The sequence below is a fragment of the Bufo bufo genome, chromosome 3 (assembly GCF_905171765.1).
Source record: "Bufo bufo chromosome 3, aBufBuf1.1, whole genome shotgun sequence".
NCBI classification, from domain to species: Eukaryota; Metazoa; Chordata; class Amphibia; order Anura; family Bufonidae; genus Bufo; species Bufo bufo.
Window position 1 is genome coordinate 421,264,901 of NC_053391.1, and position 22,911 is coordinate 421,287,811.

Below are 22,911 nucleotides of genomic sequence, written 5' to 3' on the forward strand. Positions count from 1 at the left end.
AACAAGTGTGAAACAACTGAAAATATGTCATATTCTAGGTTCTTCAAAGTAGCCACCTTTTGCTTTGATTACTGCTTTGCACACTCTAGGCATTCTCTTGATGAGCTTCAAGAGGTAGTCCCCTGAAATGGTTTTCACTTCACAGGTGTGCCCTGTCAGGTTTAATAAGTGGGATTTCTTGCCTTATAAATGGGGTTAGGACCATCAGTTGCGTTGAGGAGAAGTCAGGTGGATACACAGCTGATATAGCTTGGGTTGGACGGCACTCCTCTTGTAGCTGAATTCAAACAACCAGTCCGTATGTGCTATAAGAGGCCATGTAATCTTAAAGACAAACTCGTGCATGCTGACATAGGCCCACTTAAACCCACATTACAGCAAACCACCCTAGCCCCGAAAAAAACAGGCACATACCCATGTCTACATTGCGCTCAGTGCACGAATGTGATTAAAGGGAACCGTATCACACATCCTCGCTCGGGTAAAATATACTACTCCAAAGGTTTTTTTACCTGCAACTCCTCGTTTGTCGTATATCTTATCAAATGTCCTTGTGGTCTGGCCTATGTGGGCGAAACAACCCAAAATATAGGCGACCGGATCTCTAAACATAAATCCGACATACGCTGCAATAGAACAGAACTACCAATCCCACATCACTTCACATACGCAAAACACCAGATTAGTCAGCTCAAATTTCAAATATTGGAACAAATACCCACTGGAAGAAGAGGCGGCAACCGGATTGCGCGTCTTAAAGAATGCAAATCCTTCTGGATTTTTGAACTCAATATCCTTTCACCACATGGTATGAATAGGGACTTTGACTTTTGCACGTCGGGATGATACCATAGACATACTTCAGGTCTATATTTCCGTTCTAGAAGATATATACGACTGGACAATATATCGTGGCGATATCCTTTTTTTCCGTTACATATTGTTGTCTGAACTTTTATAATCTGGTTTTGATATGTTTACTAACACCATGTCTCTCCTTTACTTTCCACAGACAAAATGACTCATAAAGTCCGTCCCAGTCAGGTAGTATGAGCTATACCATAGTTGTATATTATATATAGAGTTTATATAGTACACATAGCCGATATATTATATAATGCAATATAGCATGCTTAATAGAAACTGGATATTTGCCGTGACTAGAAGCTATTCTAAAGTTATAGAATCCCCCTCTATCTCTATACTAGCTTGCAAGTACTCCTATGCCAGTTTTGGTACTGGCTCACCTACTGCTCATGCGCGGGAACGCCGCCAGCGCGATGACGTCACTCGCTCTGATGCAGTGACATCATGCGCACGATGGACCCATCATGACGTAGGACGCCGCATCTTAGTGGCGGCACCATATAAAGGAGAGATTAGCACTATACATCTAGCGCATCCCAGAGGCAACATGCTACTTAGAACTAAGGTAAATTCGCCTCCAGCGGCGTTCCATTCGCCACCACTAATGTTACCATGTCTCTTTTCATGTATGTGTGTATATATAGAACTGGCTCTCCTGCTTATATATCTATATCTCTCTATATACTACTGGACTATGACTCTTGTTGTTTGCCCTGGTGTAGTACCCCATACTACCCTCTGTCATCTAGTCATTACAACCCTATGTAAGCATCACATTATAATCTATGTCCCCTACCCCCTACAGGCCACGCTACCCTTGGAAGCTTCAATGACCTGCACTTCTCTGCCCTCGTTGCTATCTCCACACTTGTACTAAACATACTGATGTCCCCGCTGCTGCGGTTTTTCTACTGTTGTTGGTCGACCTGCTGCTTTACATGTATATACCTTCACCCTATGATTCAGCTAGAGATGATGCTTATTTATATGGAAATTACCTTGCTCTATACTGCTTTTTTATCCTCTGTGTTTTTCGTACGCTGGATACTTATCTTAGACATAACTCTGATGTGAATACTTTAATCAACGAATTGACTATGAGTTTATTTATTATGAAAAAATACCCTGATGTATTATATTTACTTTACTCCAGGCCGTGAACAAGGTCCTGTGTTAGGACCGAAACGTTTTCCAGTTTTGCATATATTCCTGGATGCTGATAAGAATGAAATGATAAATGAAAAATGATATGAAAATATACATTTTCAAAACTACAAATACGAGTGCCGTGGTTTACTTTCTACGATACACAGCTGATAGTCCTACTGAATAGACTGTTAGAATTTGTATTATGGCAAGAAAAAAGCAGCTAAGTAAAGAAAAACGAGTGGCCATCATTACTTTAAGAAATGAAGGTCAGTCAGTCAGCCGAAAAATTGGGAAAACTTTGAAAGTAAGGGCTATTTGACCATGAAGGAGAGTGATGGGGTGCTGCGCCAGATGACCTGGCCTCCGTCACCGGACCTGAACCCAATCGAGATGGTTTGGGGTGAGCTGGACCGCAGAATGAAGGCAAAAGGGCCAACAAGTGCTAAGCATCTCTGGGAACTCCTTCAAGACTGTTGGAAGACCATTTCAGGGGACTACCTCTTGAAGCTCATCAAGAGAATGCCAAGAGTGTGCAAAGCAGTAATCAAAGCAAAAGGTGGCTACTTTGAAGAACCTAGAATATGACATATTTTCAGTTGTTTCACACTTGTTTGTTATGTATATAATTCCACATGTGTTAATTCAGACGTTATGGCTGCGCTCCATTCAAGCGTGTGGACACACGCTACTATCTAAACAGCGCAGATTGGTGCAGGTCCAGGCGGCGACAGTAGTTTGATAAAGGCCATTCGGGCCGAAACGTCACATTTCGACGCCGCATCTCAAATAAACAAAATTATTCTTTGACACACAGTGCTGGAGTTTTCATTTTACTGTCTATTTAACACCAGCCCAATCATGCCACAGCTGCTATCTGCCTGTCCATCATGTTTCATACTTGCCTTGCCTGTCAGATTCCATAGTGTGCTGCTGCTGATGCCACAAATATTATTCAAACATACATACACATGTCCTGCCTTGTCTGTGACTTTCCACATATGCACTGTACTGCTGCTGTTCCCAAATAAAGAGAGAATTTTAAGGCATTTTCAAAACAAGCCACTACTATTTCTTATACTAAGCATAACTTTTGGGTTGCTTGTTCAGAAAAAGCCATTGTTTCTTCTAATACTACCCTGTGTATAAAAAAATGTCAGGCATCTTTTCCCAATAAGAGACAATTTTTAGAACATTTTTTCATTTAAAAAACAAAATCTAACAGAACTAAAGTAGTATCTTTAGTGTATCTAACCTGTATACAGCACTTTAGTGTATCCAACTTGCAACCAGCACTTTAGTGTACCCAGCCTGCACTAGCACTTTCTGTGTATCCAGCTTGCACTAGCACCTTAGTATACTCAGCTTGCACCAGCACTTTATTTTAGTTGACACCCAGGAATTATTGTACTTTAGTGTACTCAGCCTTCACACAGCACTCCAGTTCTTGAACACTATACCAAGACAATACTTCAAACCGGATATACACGACAGTCTCCTCTCTATCCTTGTGAACTCAGCCAATATATATATAACTTTATATATATCCAGCTCACATATAACATATTGCAATCAATGATAAAACCAATCAATCAACCATATTGTTTTTATACAAAAATTATAAATAAATACGCTTTTAAACTAACAACCTATTTCAACTTATACCAGATGAGAGTGTGCCATCACAACTACATTTCTACAAGTTGATCTTGGTCTCATCTGTCCATAGGATGTTGTTCCAGAACTGTGAAGGATTTTTTAGATGTTGTTTGGCAAACTCTAATCTGGCCTTCCTGTTTTTGAGGCTCACCAATGGTTTACATCTTGTGGTGAACCCTCTGTATTCACTCTGGTGAAGTCTTCTCTTGATTGTTGACTTTGACACACATACACCTACCTCCTGGAGAGTGTTCTTGATCTGGCCAACTGCTGTGAAGGGTGTTTTCTTTACCAGGGAAAGAATTATTCGGTCATCCACCACAGTTGTTTTCCGTGGTCTTCCGGGTCTTTTGGTGTTGCTGAGCTCACCGGTGCGTTCATTCTTTTTAAGAATGTTCCAAACAGTTGTTTTGGCCACGCCTAATGTTTTTGCTATCTCTCTGATGGGTTTGTTTTGATTTTTCAGCCTAATGATGGCTTGCTTCACTGATAGTGACAGCTCTTTGGATCTCATCTTGAGAGTTGACAGCAACAGATTCCAAATGCAAATAGCACACTGGACCTTTTATCTGCTCATTGTAATTGGGATAATGAGGGAATAACACACACCTGGCCATGGAACAGCTGAGAAGCCAATTGTCCCATTACTTTTGGTCCCTTAACAAGTGGGAGGCACATATGCAAACTGTTGTAATTCCTACACCGTTCTCCTGATTTGGATGTAAATACCCTCAAATTAAAGCTGACAGTCTGCAGTTAAAGCACATCTTGTTTGTTTCATTTCAATTGTGGTGTATTCATCCATTGTGGTGGTGTATAGAGCCAAAAATTTTAGAATTGTGTCAAAGTCCCAATATATATGGACCTGACTGTATATTGCACAGTCAATGGATATCAACTTTACTGCAGGCCAGTACAAAAACAGGTCAAATACATATGTTTAAAAGAACTAAAAATATAAAATTGGATTAAAAACATGGCTAACGAAATCCCCCCTCTAGAAAAAAACCCTAATGATAATAGTTGAAATTCGATAACACCTGGTCGTCACCGGTGTTGAATTGCTCTGAGGCCCCAACAATTATTCATTCACCGTACAGAAAAGAACAAGTAAGTATGTGGCTGGAGGTTGATTACACTATAATTGAATATTAATTTTACAGCAGGCCAGTGGACTACAGCCCCAAAAATTATGCATTCACCGTACAGAAAAGAACAAGTAAGTATGTGGCTAGAGGTAGATTACAGTCATTGGATATCAATTTTACAGCAGGAGAGTGGACTGCAGGCCCCAAAAATTATGCATTCACCGTACAGAAAAGAACAAGTAAGTATGTGGCTAGAGGTAGATTACACAGTCATTGGATATCAATTTTACAGCAGGCCAGTGGACTACAGGCCCCAAAAATTATGCATTCACCGTACAAAAAACAGCAATTAAGTATGTGGCTGGAGGTAGATTACAAAGTCATTGGATATCAATTTTACAGCATGCCAGTGTAATACAGGCCCCAAAAATTATGTATTCAGCAAAAAGAAAAGAACAAGTAAGTATGTGTGCTAGAGGTAGATTACGCGATCATTGGATATCAATTTTACAGCAGGCCAGTGGACTAGAGACCCCAAAATTATTCATTCTCTGGACAGAACAGAACAAGTAAGTATGTGGCTGGAGGTAGATTACGCGGTCATTGAATATCAATTTTACAGCAGGCCAGTGGACTACAGGCCCCAAAAATTATGCATTCACCGTACAGAAGAGAACAAGTATGTGGCTAGAGGTAGATTACACAGTCATTGGATATCAATTTTATAGCAGGCCAGTGGACTACTGGCCCCAAAATATATCCATTCACCGTACAGAAAAGAGCAAGTAAGTATGTGGCTGGAGTTAGATTACGCGGTCATTGGATATCAATTTTATAGCAGGCCAGTGTACTACAGGCCCCAAAAATTATGCATTCAGCAGAAAGAAAAGATCAAGTAAGTATGTGACTGGAGGTCAGCCACTGGAGGTTACGCGGTCATTGGATATCAATTTTACAGCAGGCCAGTGGACTACAGGCCCCAAAAATTATGCATTCACTGTACAGAAAAGAACAAGTAAGTATGTGGCTAGAGGTAGATTACACAGTCATTGGATATCAATTTACAGCAGGCCAGTGGACTACAGGCCCCAAAAATTATGCATTCACCGTACAGAAAAGCACAATTAAGTATGTGGCTGGAGGTAGATAACACGGTCATTGGATATCAATTTTATAGCAGGCCACTGGACTAGTGATGGACGAACATCTGCTGGGACGGTTCGAGAACCCAATCATTTTAATGGCAGGCGAACCTGAAAAACCTCCAGGTCATATTTGCAGCCACAAAATACTCACTCACACACATAGTCCCACAACATGGACACTGACATACCAGAAGTATTAAGCGAATCTGCAATTTACAAGCTTTTTTTTTTTATATGCGAAATTTCGGCAAAGTATTAATTGCAAGAGCACATGCGCTATGAAGGCATGGCCTACAGCAACTGTTTGCACCGACTAGAAATTACATGGATGTGATGGTTGGAACCAAGTTCAGCGACGAAGAGGAAGAACTCCTGGTCACTGTAAGTAATCTTACATTAAAGTAGTGTATTTCATTACATTTCACCTGCATGTCTGAACAATCGCTTTATATGCATAAAGAGTGTGATAAAAAAATTGCCAGTACAACCTTCTGCGATTCAAATTTTTCTTAAGTGCACAAAACTTCACATTTTATAAGGTCTCACTGGATATTAGTGATTGTTGCAGTAAGTATTCCTGTAACATCACACCAACTACAGGGAGTGCAGAATTATTAGGCAAGTTGTATTTTTGAGGATTAATTTTATTATTGAACAACAACCATGTTCTCAATGAACCCAAAAAACTCATTAATATCAAAGCTGAATATTTTTGGAAGTAGTTTTTAGTTTGTTTTTAGTTTTAGCTATTTTAGGGGGATATCTGTGTGTGCAGGTGACTATTACTGTGCATAATTATTAGGCAACTTAACAAAAAACAAATATATACCCATTTCAATTATTTATTTTTACCAGTGAAACCAATATAACATCTCAACATTCACAAATATATATTTCTGACATTCAAAAACAAAACAAAAACAAATGAGTGACCAATATAGCCACCTTTCTTTGCAAGGACACTCAAAAGCCTGCCATCCATGGATTCTGTCAGTGTTTTGATCTGTTCACCATCAACATTGCGTGCAGCAGCAACCACAGCCTCCCAGACACTGTTCAGAGAGGTGTACTGTTTTCCCTCCTTGTAAATCTCACATTTGATGGACCACAGGTTCTCAATGGGGTTCAGATCAGGTGAACAAGGAGGCCATGTCATTAGATTTTCTTCTTTTATACCCTTTCTTGCCAGCCACGCTGTGGAGTACTTGGATGCGTATGATGGAGCATTGTCCTGCATGAAAATCATGTTTTTCTTGAAGGATGCAGACTTCTTCCTGTACCACTGCTTGAAGAAGGTGTCTTCCAGAAACTGGCAGTAGGACTGGGAGTTGAGCTTGACTCCATCCTCAACCCGAAAATGCCCCACAAGCTCATCTTTGATGATACCAGCCCAAACCAGTACTCCACCTCCACCTTGCTGGCGTCTGAGTCGGACTGGAGCTCTCTGCCCTTTACCAATCCAGCCACGGGCCCATCCATCTGGCCCATCAAGACTCACTCTCATTTCATCAGTCCATAAAACCATAGAAAAATCAGTCTTGAGATATTTCTTGGCCCAGTCTTGATGTTTCAGCTTGTGTGTCTTGTTCAGTGGTGGTCGTCTTTCAGCCTTTCTTACCTTGGCCATGTCTCTGAGTATTGCACACCTTGTGCTTTTGGGCACTCCAGTGATGTTGCAGCTCTGAAATATGGCCAAACTGGTGGCAAGTGGCATCTTGGCAGCTGCACGCTTGACTTTTCTCAGTTCATGGGCAGTTATTTTGCGCCTTGGTTTTTCCACACGCTTCTTGCGACCCTGTTGACTATTTTGAATGAAACGCTTGATTGTTCGATGATCACGCTTCAGAAGCTTTGCAATTTTAAGAGTGCTGCATCCCTCTGCAAGATATCTCACTATTTTTGACTTTTCTGAGCCTGTCAAGTCCTTCTTTTGACCCATTTTGCCAAAGGAAAGGAAGTTGCCTAATAATTATGCACACCTGATATAGGGTGTTGATGTCATTAGACCACACCCCTTCTCATTACAGAGATGCACATCACCTAATATGCTTAATTGGTAGTAGGCTTTCGAGCCTATACAGCTTGGAGTAAGACAACATGCATAAAGAGGATGATGTGGTCAAAATACTCATTTGCCTAATAATTCTGCACTCCCTGTATGTTAGTAGCATATGTGTATGGACAGCAGAGAAATATCTTTCACATGCACATTGCACACTATATACTACGCACACACACTATATACCGCACACACACACTATCTACCGCACACACACAGACACACACTATATACTGCACACACGCACGCACAGAGTCTATAGATTATAATTTGTGTCCTGTTGGTCAGGACTCAGTAGAAGCTTTCTTTGTCAGACCGCCAGTATTTGCTGGTTCATTTTGAGTTAGCCAAGGTGCATCACGGGGAGGCGAACCAGCTGTACACCCCATACCTTACCGTCACTTCACTAGACAGGTACATCTCTGCTCAGCTGGACAATATCTGATAGCTCAAACCCCACCCACATACAATCGTAATACAATCCCATCTTCTAACTGTAACAGTAAGGCCGCCTGCACACGGGCGTGTTTTTTCACAACTACGGACCGTAAAAACCCAGGCTGCTGTCCTGCAGAGAGGACGAGCGCACGGCGTCATTGGTTGCTAACTCGCTATGACGCCGTGCGCTTCTTGTTGCCACCGTTGTGCAGTAATACACTTGTATAGATCATACAAGTGTATCACAGTACAGCGGTGGTGGCCAGAAGCGCACAGCATCATAGCAACCAATGACGCCGTGCGCTCCTACACTCTGCAGGAGGGCAGGCTGGGTTTGTTCGGTCCGTAGTTGTGAAAAAACACACGCCCATGTGCAGGCGGCCTAAATCTAATATTTCCACTTTAAAGACTTAAATACTATTTGCAGTTTACTTGAGTAAATTATTTTCAATACTATTATTGTTAAAAATTGGGATTATATGCTTGTATTTTTATCTTGCAGCTGGTGTTGGGGGCGGGGATACGACCGCACCCGGTCCCACGCTGAGAAGCAGCTGATTGTGTGGGAGCTGGCATTTGAGATCTGGCGCAAAACGGGTCTCAAACACCGACGTCTGGCCATCATTAGAAAATGGTCAGACATTAAGCGCAGACACCCCCAGTTTATAAAAAGAATTTGCGACGAAAAATGCCCAGGTAGATGCGTAAATAAACTTTGTATGTTTTGCCAACACTCTGTATTTTATACAGTGCTAAGCAAAAGTATTCACCCCCCTTGACTTCGTTCTTTTTTTTGTAGTCTCACATCCTGGAATTAACATGGATTGTTTGAGGATTTGCATCAATTAATTTGTAGAACATGCCCACAACTTAGACCTTTTTTTAAATTGGTTAATTGTAAAGCATACAACTAATAGGACAAAATAACAGAAAAGGTCGATATGCATAACTATTCACCCCCCTAAAGTCAATACTTTGTAGAGCCATCTTTTGCGGCAATCACAGTTCCAAGTCGCTTTGGATAAGTCTCTATAAGCTTGCCACATCTTACCACTGGGATTTTTGCCCATTCCTCCTTGCAAAACTGATTCAGCTCCTTCCAATTGGATGGTTTGCGCTTTTGAACAGCAATCTTTAAGTCTGACCACAGATTTTCTATTGGATTGAGATCTGGGCTGTCACTAGGCCGTTCCAACACATTTATATGTTTACCCTTAAACCACTCAAGTGTTGCTTTAGCCGTGTGTTTGGGGGCTTGTCCTGCTGGAAGGTGAACCTCCTTCCTAGCCTCAAATCACGCACAGAGTGGGACAGGTTTTGCTCAAGAATATCCCTGTCCATGTTTCCCTAAACTCTGACCAGTTTCCAAGTCCCGGCTGCTGAAAAACATCCCCACAGCATGATGCTGCCACCACCATGTTTCATTGTGGGGATGGTGTTCTTTGGGTGATGTGATATGTTGGCTTTGTGCCAGACAAGTGATGGACTGAACCATCACTGGGTCTGCAGTAGAAGCCTGAGGTCTAGCCTCCTTCCTACGGGCTATGGACCCAGGACTATGGAGACCCTCACTCTGACCTATTTGGGTTAGAGGGAACTATAAACAATGATATTTTGGTTGAGTTTATAGGCCACATCTTTCCTATTCCCCATTAAAGTTGCATGGTGTAAATCCAACGCAATAAGGGTTAACTCTGCTCTGAGACTCCCAATGAATGTGTTAGTTTATTTGTCCCTTTGTTCTATTGTGTTAGTGATGGGATTAAGAAGTAGCCAACTCTGGTGTAGAGAAGTAGATCATCCTATGATACACTCAGTAGATTATCCCATCCCATGGGTTTCCTCTCTCCCTATTGTTTCATCAAGACACTGTGGAGGAGATGTCTTTTTGCATGCTGTTCATTTTTTATTGAGTTATGCGGCATAAAGCTGGCAGCCACTGCAATTATATATAGATCCCTCCATATTGGAATTTCTTTATATCTAATGTTGTTAAGATTTCTGAGTTGTTTCTCCCCCGCCAGGAGGGTAAATATGTGCACATAGCAACATGATTATGTATCCATAACATGTACATAAACATTAAAAGGGTCAACAATGAGGGGACAACATACACTATAGTAATACAAAAAAAGAACACTGGACAATAACTCTTTAATCTACATTAAAACCATTAAATTAACAAATAAATTATATTAAACTCTATAGAACTATCACTTACTAACAAAAAAAATAAATTATACTGTACGGAAATATCACAAACTAATAAACTATATAATCATCATAAATATCACTAACGTATTGAGATTTAAATCGTCAATGTGTATAAAGACTTTAAATAAAAATAAAAAAACATAAAAAATAGTCAAACAGAAATATTTTGTACCGCCGTATACATATCGACCGTCTCTATAAAAATATCCTATGATCTAACCCCTCAGGTGAACACTGTAAAAACAAAAAAATTGAAAAAAAAATAAAATAAAATTTAGTCACCTAACATCACTAAAAGTGCAACACCAAGCTATCAAAAAAGGCATATGCCCCCAAAAATAATAACAATCTGTCATTTCATTTGGCCAAAAATGAGACCCTACCATTAGACAATCACCAAATAAAAAAAATAATATGGCTCTCAAACTTTGGAGACACTAAAACATGAATTCTTTTTGGTTCAACAATGCTTTTTTTGTGTAAAACAGAAATAACTAAAAAATAAGGAAACATATTAGGTCTTGCAGCATCTGTAACAACCAGCTGCATAAAAATATCATACCAAGTAACCCCTCAGGTGGACACCTTTCAAAACAAAAAATTAAAACTCTCCAAAAAGGCATTTTTTAGACTACTTTTATCACAAAAAGGTGTAATAGCAAGCGATTAAAAAGTCATATGCACCACAAAATAAAGGTTTAAAGGTTTAATAAGAATTGCAAATAATGTTCATATATTATTTTTTTTTTCAAACAGTAATGAAGACATTGAAGGCCAAATTGGCCAAAATGCAGATGGAGCACCGCCAGGATATGCGGGCCATTCATGAGCGGATGAAGGCCATGGAGGAGAGACAACGCCAGGCCATGAAGGGGGTGCAGGAGATGCTCCTGCTATTGGAAAAGTTGCCTTAAAAATAGTTTTTTTTTTTCTAATAAGTTATATAAATCGTTTAAACAGTTATAACCTGTATTTTGGTTTTTGTAATATTGCTCTATTTTAGTGTAATAGCTCGGCCTAAATCAGCCAGAACTGACAGCAGCCGGTAAATACATGTCAAATATATATAGGGTCCATTCACACGTCTGTAAAATGGGTCCGCATCCGTTCCAGAATTTAGCGGAACGGTTACAGACCCATTGATTTTCAATTCCAGTCAGAAAAATTAGGCATTCACAGGATAAAGAATTAAGTGTCGGCCATTACAGGCCCCAAAAATTAGCCAACAGGCATTCACCTGACAGCAAAGAACTTTGTATTCTGTGGCTGGAGGTACATTAGGCATTCACAGGATAAAGAAGTAAGTGTCGGCCATTACAGGCCCCAAAAATTAGCCAACAGGCATTCACCTGACAGCAAAGAACTTTGTATTCTGTGGCTGGAGTTACATTAGGCATTCACAGGATAAATAAGTTAGTGTCGGCCAGTACAGGCCCCAAAAATTAGCCAACAGGCATTCACCTGACAGCAAAGAACTTTGTATTCTGTGGCTGGAGGTACATTAGGCATTCACAGGATAAAGAAGTAAGTGTCGGCCATTACAGGCCCCAAAAATTAGGCATTCAACGGACATAAGGCCTTTTATGCCACTGTATTTACCTAAGACAGGGACCATGAATTGTTATGGGCGGTGGCGGATATTTGTGGGCTGTCATGAGGAATTTGAATCAAACATGGTCTACTGGTCACATGTGTTGAATTCCTCCGAGATCCATGACTCATTCATTTTTAGAAATGTGAGGTAGTCAACACTGTCGTGAGCTAGGTGAGTGCGCTTATCTGTCACGATCCCCACTGCTGCGCTGAACGTCCTTTCGGACAGGACACTGGACGAGGGGCAAGCCAACAGTTCCATGGCAAATTGTGCCAGCTCTGGCCAGAGGTCAAGCCTGCCCACCCAGTAGTCCAGGGGTTCATCACTTCTCAGAACGTCCACATCGGCCATTAACCCGATGTAGTCGGACACCTGTCAGTCTAGGCGTTGCCTGATGCTGGAACTGGGTCGGCTGAAAGAATGATCTCATATCAGAAGTGACCAACACATCTTTAAACTGCCCTCTTCTTGCAGGCGCTGTTGGATTGGTACCCGCAACTGTTTCTCTGTGATTGGAAATTCCTCTGTCAGTGAATGCAAAAGCAGAATGCAGCATTTCTCGAAGCAAGGCCTGGAAGTGCTGCATTCTAACAGCCCTCTGGGATGGTGGTAACATTTCCGCCATTTTTTGTTTGTACCGGGGGTCTAAGTACGTTGCCACCCAGTACTGGTCCTTGCCCTTTATGCTTTTTATACGGGGGTCCCTCTTAAAACACTGGAGCATAAAGGACAAGGCCTAAACTGGGAGCAGTGTAGTGGCCTGGCTCCTGCTCCTCATCCAGGATAATGTCGTCCTCGTTCTCGTTTCCCCCATCCACGGACAACACCAGGGATCCCAGAAAGGTTTAAAGCATGCTATTCTTGCTCCTCCTCATCTGCCCCGGCACCATCCTCCTCTGACTCATCTTCAGACTCCTGTTGTTGACTTGAATTCATCCAGCATTGCGACTTCCTCATCTTCCTGCTCCTGCTCCTCAATGGCTTAATCAATGACACGACGCAATGCACGCTCCAGAAAGAAGGCGTAAGGTACGATGTCACTGACGGCTCCCTGGCTGTGACTGACCAGTTTGGTGATCTCACCAAATTGCCGCAGAAGTCTGCATGCATCGCGCATGAGCAGCCACTGGCGTGGTGAAAAAAAAACAAGCTCCCAGAACCTGTCCTGCCACAGAGTTCGTACAGGTAGTCGTTAACTGCACGTTTCTGCTAGAGAAGCCTATCAAGCATATACAAGGTTGAGTTCCATTGCGTCGGGCAGTCACAAATAAGACGCTGACGGGCAGGTTGTGTCGCCGCTGAATGTCCTCAAGGCGAGCCATGGCCCTGTAAGATCTTCTGAAATGGCCAGAGATTTTCCTGGCCTGCCGCAAGACGTCCTGGACCCCAGGGTATTTGACAACGAATCGCTGCACGACCAAGTTCAGGATGTGTGCCATGCACGGCATGTGTGTCATTTTGCCCTGTTTCAGCATGCTCAGCAGATTGGCACCTTTGTCGCACACCACTTTACCAACTGTCAAATTGAGTGGTGTTAGCCACTGATCTGCCTGTGAACGCAAAGCTGAAAGGAGTGCAGAACCGGTGTGGCTCTTGGCTTCCAGGAACAACAGACGCAGCACAGCATGGCAACGTCTCACCTGGCATGTCAAATAGGTTCTGGGGATCTTGGGGGGTGCAGCAGAAGAGGCGGTAGCAGCGGAAAAGGAGGAGTCAGCCGAGGAGGAGAGGGAGGATGGAGTAAGAGGAGGAGAAGAAGAGGCAGGCCTGTATGCAATCCATGGCCGTAAAACCAAATCTACACGGTGCCACGGGTTACATGCTTGACGGCCATCAGAAGGTTCACCCAGTGGGCAGTAAAAGTTATATATTTTCCCTGCCCGTGTTTGCTAGACCACGTTTCTGTGGTCAGATGTATCTTGGCACCGACACTGAGTGCCAGAGATACATTCATTTGCCGCTGAACATGGCCATATAGCTCTGGAATGCCCTTCTGGGAGAAATATTTCCTTTCTGGGACCTTCCATTGTGGTGTTCCAATGGCCACAAATTTTCTAAAGGCCTCCGAGTCCACCAGTTTATATGGCAGTAGTTGGCGGGCTATCAGTTCCGACAAGCCAGCGGTCAACCGTTGGGAAAGAGGGTAATCCGGTGTCATCATCTACTGTATTTACGCTCTAATATTTGGGCCACGGAAGCCTTTCTTTTTTGGCCAGATAAACGTGAGGACGGCATGATGAAAGGTGGATTGGAGGACAATTGGGAAGAGAGAGGAGAAGGAGAAGAGGCTGGACGGTGAGCGCCTGGGCTCGGTGATGGGAGGCCAGGTGCCTTCTTAAGGCCGTCATCCCTAGGTGAGTGTTGGGCTTACCGCGACTTATGCGTTGACTGCAAAGGCTGCAGATGGCAACACTATAGTCAGCAGCTGACACGTTAAAAAAAGCCCACACTGCGGAGCCATGTGCCGGCGTCCTGGGAGCGCCAGATGTCACCGTGCATGGTAGATGGCTCGCTCCTGGTACATTAGCAGTCTGTTTTTTCCCTCCTGTGCAATATAAGTTCTGCCTGCTTCTTCTCCCTATCTGCTGGTCCATCTCTCCCTCTGAACTCCCCTCCTCTTCCTCTCTTGTGGGCACCCAAGTGACGTCCATAGACACGTCATCATCGACGTCACCTTCCCCACCACTAACATTAGAGATCTCAGAGTAGGGAGCAACAGGTGACCAACCTCTTTGGGCTGATCTGGGTACTGTCGTCAGACTGCTGAGTGTCGGCAGTTGCTACCTCCTCTTCCTGGTCCGATGCCAAGAATGGCTACGCATCGGAAATGTCTTGTAATGGATCAGAAAATAATTCCTGTGACTGAAGCGGAGGGTATATGGTGGTGGTGGTGTCTTTACGGGTGCACACAGCAGAGAGTGAAGAGGGTGCAGATAGAGAGGATGAGGAGGGTGCAGAAGCGGAAGGCTGATTAAGCCACTCAACCAAGTCTGGTGCATCCTTTGACGTAATCGAATGCACCTTATGCAACTTAACCACTTTGGCTCCGGCCTGGTGCTCCTGCCCTACCCCTACCCCCCCCTGCGGAAGGGCCTGGCTCTTCCTCTGCCTGTCATTTTTTAAATGACCCTGTGGCAAAAGTCTCTAGAGAAGCGCAGTGTATGTGGAGGAAGGTATATAACACCCCGCTTCAGTCTGTCGTTTTGGGGGGCCACTGGTTATAATACTTTTTTTCCAGTACCGTTTGTCACTTTGTATAGTAGAGGGAATGCAGCAAAACAGGGATAACATTCTGCAGTACCCAAATACACTATTATGAAAGTATATTGGTATATAACACCCATCTTCAATCTGTCATTTTGGGGGGCCACTGGTATATCACACCAGTTATAATACTTTTTTCCTGTACCGTTTGTCACTGTGTATAGCAGAGGGAACGCAGCAAAACAGGCAAAAAATTCTGCAGTACCCAAATACACTATTATGAAAGTATATTGGTATATAACACCCAACTTCAATCTGTCATTTTGGGGGGCCACTGGTATATCACACCAGTTATAATACTTTTTTTATAGTACAGTTTGTCACTGTGTGTAGCAGAGGGAACGCAGCAAAACAGGGATAACATTCTGCAGTACCCAAATACACTATTATGAAAGTATATTGATTTATAACACCCAACTTCAATCTGTCATTTTGGGGGCCACTGGTATATCACACCAGTTATAATACTTTTTTTACAGTACCGTTTGTCACTGTGTATAGCAGAAGGAACGCAGCAAAACAGGGCAAAAATTCTGCAGTACCCAAATACACTATTATGAAAGTATATTGGTATATAACACCCCCCTTCAATCTGTCGTTTTGGGGGGCTACTGGTATATCACACCAGTTATAATACTTTTTTTCCACTACCGTTTGTCACTGTGTGTAGCAGAGGGAACGCAGCAAAACAGCCAAAAACTTCTGCAGTACCCAAATACTCTATTACGAAAGTATATTGGTATTTAACACCCCGATTCTATCTGTCGTTTTGGGGGGCGACTGATATATCACACCAGTTATAATACTTTTTTTCCCAGTACCGTTTGTCACTGTGTATAGCAGAGGGAATGCAGCAAAACAGCCAAAAACTTCTGCAGTACCCAAATACACTATTATGAAAGTATATTGGTATATAACACCCCGCTTCAATATGTCGTTTTGGGGGGCCACTGGTATATCACACCAGTTATAATAATTTTTTCTAATTGCGTTTGTCACTCTTTGTAGTAGTATAGCTGCAGAACCGCTCACCAGTCACCACCACTGCTGCACAATACAAATCCACTATAATATGCTTTCTGTGTTAGAAAGTATATTATAAGTGTATTACACCCCTCTGTTTTGCACACCTATCAATAGTACACCTATACAAGTCCTTAAAAGGACTTTTGTGGACATATTAGCTAGCGATTTTTTGTCACTAACAGTCTGTCCCTGCTCCACACAGCAACCTCTCCCTACACTGACAAAAAACAGAATGTAAAATGCCAGCCAGATCAGGTCTTTTTATAAGGTAGGGGATATGTCCATGTGCTGAAACATCTCAATTGGCTGTCCTGTACCACCTGATGGATGTGTCATGGGCCAAAGTTCTTCACAATGTAAAATAATATGGCGGGCGCGAACGAGCAAAGGTCACCGCGAACTGACTGCTGGACTACAGGCTACAAAAAATTTAAATTTACTGGACAGAAAAGAACAAGTAAGTATGTGGCTGGAGGTAGATTACGCAGTCATTGGATGTCAATTTTACAGCAGACCAGTGTATTACAGGCCCCAAAAAGTATGCATTCACCATACTGAAAAGATCAAGTGATTATATGGCTGGAGGTATATTAGACAGTCAATGGATATCAATTTTACTGAAGGCCAGTTCAAATATAGGTCAAATACCTATGTTTAAAATAACTAAAATTAAATAATTGGATTAAAAACATGGCTAACGAAATCCCCCCTCTTGAAAAACCCCTAATGATAATAGTTGAAACACGTGGTCGTCACAGGTGTTGAATTCCTCGTAGACCCAAAACATTAGGCATTCAACAGACAGAAAAGTCCTTTTATGCCTCATTATTTACATAAGACAGGGACCATTCTTTGTTCTTTGTGTTGTAGGATATGTGTGGGCTGGCATGAGGAATTTCAATCAAACGTGGTCGTCACAGGTGTTGAATTCCTCCGAGATCCATGACTCATTCATTTTTAGAAATGTGAGGTAGTCCACACTGTCATGAGCTAGGCGAGTGCGCTTATCAGTCACGATCCCCCCTGCTGTGCTGAACATTCTTTTGGTCAGGACACTGGACGAGGGGCAAGCCAAGAGTTCCATGGCAAATCGTGCCAGCTCTGGCCACAGGTCAAGCCTGCACACCCAGTAGTCCAGGGGTTCCTCGCTTTTTAGAGTGCCACATCGGCCGTTAACCCGATGTAGTCGGACACCTATCGGTCTAGGCGTTCCCTGAGGCTGGATCTGGAGAGTGACTGTCGATGGGTTGGCTGAAAGAATGATCTCATATCCGAAGTGACCAACAAATCTTCAAACCGCCCTCTTCTTGCATGCGCTGTTGGATTGGTTTCCGCAACTTTTTCTCTGTGAGGGGAAATTCCTCTGCCAGAATTTCCTGTCCTGCCGCAAGACGTCTTGGACCCCGGGGTATTTGGCAATGAATCGCTGCTTGACTAAGTTCAGGACGTGTGCCATGCAGCACGCTCAGCAGATTGACACCGTTGTCGCACACCACTTTACCAACTGTCAAATTGAAAGGGGTTAGCCACTGATCGGCCTGTGACCGCAAAGCTGAAAGGAGTGCAGGACCGGTATGGCTCTTGGCTTCCAGGCACAACAGCCGCAGCAGAGCATGGCAACATCTCACCTGGCACGTTGAATAGGTTCTCGGGAGCTTGGGTGGCGCAGCGGAAGAGGCGGTAGCAGTGAAAAATGAGGAGTCAGCCGAGGATGAGATGGAGGATGGAGGAGGAGAAGAAGAGGCAGGCCTGCATGCAATCCGTGGTGGTAACACCAAATCCACACGGGTGCCACGGGTTGCATGCTTGACAGCTGTCAGAAGGTTCATCCAGTGGGCAGTAAAAGTTATGTATCTTACCTGCCCGTGTTTGCTAGACTCCTTGTCTGTGGTCAGATGACTCTTGGCACTGACACTGTGTGCCAAAGATGCATTCACTTGCCGCTGAACAGGGCCATATAGCTCCGGGATGACCTTCTGGGAGAAATATTTCCTTCCGGGGACCTTCCATTGTGGTGTGCCAATGGCCACAAATTTTCTAAAGGCCTCTGAGTACACCAGTTTATATGGCAGTAGTTGGCGGGCTAGCAGTTACGACAAGCCGGCAGTCAGCCGTTGGGCAAGAGGGTTATCTGGCATCATCATCTTTTTACGCTCGAACATTTGGGTAATGAAGCCTGCCTTTTGCCAGATGAATGCGGCGACGACACGGTGGAAGGTGGATTGGAGGACAAATGGGAGGAGAGAGGAGAAGGAGAATAGACATGACGTGGAGCGCCGGGAGTGTGGCTTTGTGGGTTCTGATAGTGTTGCTCCCACTGGGCTCGGTGATGGAAGGCCAGGTGCCTTCTTAAGGTGGGCTAGCAGTTCCGACAAGCCAGCGGTCAGCTGTTGGGCAAGAGGATTATCTGGCGTCATCATTTTTTTATGCTTGAACGTAAAGGATCTCCTGGCACCCCGACTGCGTACTTCCGTTGATGGATGCTCCTAGTGCTTCCCGAGGACTCCAAGCACTCCACTCGACACCGATACCACCCCAAGAACCAGGAACAGCTCTTACAAGAGCTAGGAGTAATAGCCAGGGAAGTATACACGTATAGCAATCCCCACACACATGAGACGAGGCTCTATGTTGAATGTAAAACAGGAACACTTTATTGAACACACAGAATTGACTTATATACACATGACATACTGAGGACATGACATAGCAGCCAATCCTGTACAGTTTAAACACAAAAATAACCCTATTCAACAAACACACTGGCATTGTCTTTGATGCAATCAACAAAATACAAGGGGCATTGTCTTTGTGTCACGGCCATGCCCATGACCGTGACTCCTTTACCGCATGCAGTTGCCTGCGGTTTTGTATGGGTGTTCAACCACGGGTGAGGGCCGCTTGTCTGTGGCCTCACTTGTGGTTGCCGCGGGCAACCAGTGTTGTATTTTGCAGCAGAGCAGCCTGAGCGTCGCTAGGCAGCTTGCTGCCCTGGCATGCGGTCACACCTAGCAACCTTTATGTTAGGTGTGTGTTTGTTATGCACGTTGTATGTATTGTGTGCACTTCCCATTTATGTGTCTTTCCCTTCTGTGGTACTGGAAGGGTTAACTTCCTTCCCAGTGTGTGTGTGATGTCACTGGGTGTGTCCAACCCTTGGGTGTGGCCACTTGGGCCTATATAGACCCTCTCTCTAGCAGGGCTCAGTAGGTTGCTTCAGTCTTGCTAGCTGAAGCAGCCTCCTGTGTTTTCCATCCGCCTGTGAGAGCCACCACTGTGGTCATAGTTTATGTTTATGTTTTCCTGTACTATTTAGTGCTGCCATGTATCTGGGTTCCGGTGTGTGGATGAGTTTGTGCTGACGTCTGTCTGCTATTTGTGGACTTCAGCTTTCCTGCACATGGATCCAGTCAGCAGGGCTGTGGCAGGTGGCTGGAACTAGTGCAGCACCTGCCATATATATAGGCTGTTTATGTTTCCCCTTTTCCAGCAGCTTGGCCGTTGAGACTCCTGCTCCTCCGTGCTTAGGAGGAGTGGGTTGTCTTACTCAGCTCCTAGCTTAGGGCCATCTTGAGGGCTAGCAGGGACTTCTAGGTTCCGGAGCATGAGCCCTCCTACCATCAAGGTTGGCTCATGTAGCTAGGAGTCAGGGTCAGGTTAGGGATGCGTTTAGGAGGTGACCTGCTCCCTAATCCTGTCTTCTTGGTCAAGCAGCCATAACATCACCTGGCTCCACACGGCTGAGGATTTCCCCCATCCTCAGCCGTGACACTTTGACACAATCAACAAAATACAATTACCAAAACACATTGGGCTCTGCCTATGATACCATTACCAAACATAATGGGCTAACTTAATCACTCACAGACAGAAACCACACATTTTTCCCAAAACACAGAAAACACCTCAAAACCCCACATATCCCCATAATGTATACATCCATGGATAGCTCTGATCACCCAGATCCGAGCAGGGGTTCCCGAATTCCATGGAAGTCACATTTGGCCGGCCGCAAGCATGGCTTTCCTGCCCAAAACAGTTACACAGATTTAAGCTGTGCGGCCAGTCTGTCTTCTCCTTCAAAGTTAGTATGGGCCATAATCCTGATGCAAGAGGCAGGCAAACAGGCCCCTCCAAAACCCAGTGGCGAGGTTATTTTCGCCACACACTAACATTTGGGCCACGGAAGCCAGTCTTGTGCCAGATGAACGCGACGATGGCATGGTGGAAGGTGGAGTGGAGGAAAAATGGGAGGAGAGAGGAGAAGGAGAGAGAGAAGAGGCAGGAAGTGGAGCACAACGAGTGTGGCTTTGTGGGTTCTGACGGCGTTGCTCCCACTGGGCTCGGTGATGGGAGGCCAGGAGCCTTCTTAAGGTGGTCGTCCCTAGGTGAGTGTTGGGCTTACTGCAACTTATGCGTTGACAGCACAGGCTGCAGATGGCAACACTATTGTCAGCAGTGGACACATTGAAAAAAGCCCACACTGCGGAGCCATGTGCTGGCGTCCTGGGAGCGCCAGATGTGACCATGCATGGTGGATGGCTCGTTGCAGATACATTAGTAGTCTGCTATTTGCGTCCTGTGCACTGTAAGTTCTGCCTGCTTCTCCTCGTTCTCCTCCCTATCTGCTTCTCCGTCTCTCTCTATAAACTCCCCTCCTCTTCCTCTCTTGTGGGCACCCACGTGACGTCCATAGACACATCATCATCGTCCCCTTCACCACCACTAACATTAGAGATCTTGGAGTAGTCAGCAACAGCGGGGAACACCCTCCTTGGGCTGATCTGGGTCGTCAGACTGCTGGGTGGCGACCGTTGATACCTCCTCTTCCTGATCCGATGCCAAGAATGGCAGCGCATCGGTAAGGTCTTGTAATGGATGTAAAAATAATTCCTCTGACTCGATCGGAAGGGATATGGTGGTGGTGTCTTTGGGGGTGCACACAGCAGAGAGTAAAGAGGGTGCAGATAGAGAGGATGAGGAGGGTTAAAAAGCGGAAGGATGAGTGAGCCACTCAACCAACTCTGGTGCGTCCTTTGACGTAATTGCACGCACCTTCTGCAACTTCCCACTTAAGCTCCGGCTTGGTGCACCTGCCCGACCCATACCATCCCTGAGGAATGGCCTGCCTTTTCCTCTGCCTGTCATTTTCAAAATGACACTGTGACAAAATCCCTATAGAAGAGAACTATCTGTGGAAGAAGGTATATCACACCCCTGCCTCAATCAGTTATTTTGGGGGGCAACTGATATATGAAAACATTCAAAATTATTTGTTCCAATAGCGTATGTCACTCTGTGTTGCTGCAGTAACGCAGCAGAACCCCAAACAAATGCTGCACTACCCAAATGCACTATATAGAAAGAATATTATTTGTATATCACACCCCTGCTTCAATCTGGTATTTTGGGGGGCAACTGGTATATCACACCAGTTGAAATTATTTGTTCCAATAGCGTTTGTCTCTGTGTAGCTGCAGTAATGCAGCAGAACCGCTCACAAATGCTGCACTAACCAAATGCACTATATAGAAAGTATATTATAGGTATATTACACCCCTGCCTCATTTTTTTGGGGGGCGACTGGTATATCACACCAGTTGAAATTATTTGTTCCAATAGCTTTTGTCACTCTGTGTATATGCGGTAACGCAGCAGAACCCCAAACAAATGCTGCACTACTTAAATGCACTATATAGAAAGTATGTTATTTGTATATCACACTCCTGCTTCAATCAGTTATTTTGGGAGGCAACTGGTATATGAAAACATTCAAAATTATTTGTTCCAATAGCGTATGTCACTCTGTGTAGCTGCGGTAACGCAGCAGAACCGCAAACAAATGCTGCACTACCCAAATGCACTATATAGAAAGTATATTATTGGTATATCACACCCCTTCCTCAATCACTTTTTTGGGGGGGCAACTGGTATAGCACACCAGTAGAAATTATTTGTTCCAATAGCATTTGTCACTCTGTGTAGCTGCGGTAACGCAGCAGAACCACAAACAAATGCTGCACTACCCAAATGCACTATAAAGAAAGTATATTATTGGTATATCACACCCCTGCTTAAAATAATTTTTTGGGCGAGGCAACTGGTATATCACACCAGTTGAAATGATTTGTTCCAATAGAGTTTTTCACTCTGTGTAGCTGCGGTAACGCAGCACAGCCACAAACAAATGCTGCACTACCCAAATGCACTATAAAGAAAGTATATTATTGATATATCACACCCCTGCCTCAATCATTTTTTTGGGGGGCAACTGGTATATCACACCAGTTGAAATTAGTTGTTCCAATAGCGTTTGTCACTCTGTAGCTGCGGTAACGCAGCAGAATCGCAAACAAATGCTGAACTACCCAAATGCACAATATAGAAAGTATATTATTGGTATATCACACC

General features: G+C 43.9%; 1 protein-coding gene across 1 annotated transcript in view; it reads right to left on the reverse strand.

The window, feature by feature from the left end:
* Positions 1-22,911, reverse strand: part of LOC120993836 (zona pellucida-like domain-containing protein 1) — a 69,588-nt gene that overhangs the window by 19,761 nt on the left and 26,916 nt on the right. The window lies entirely within an intron of this gene.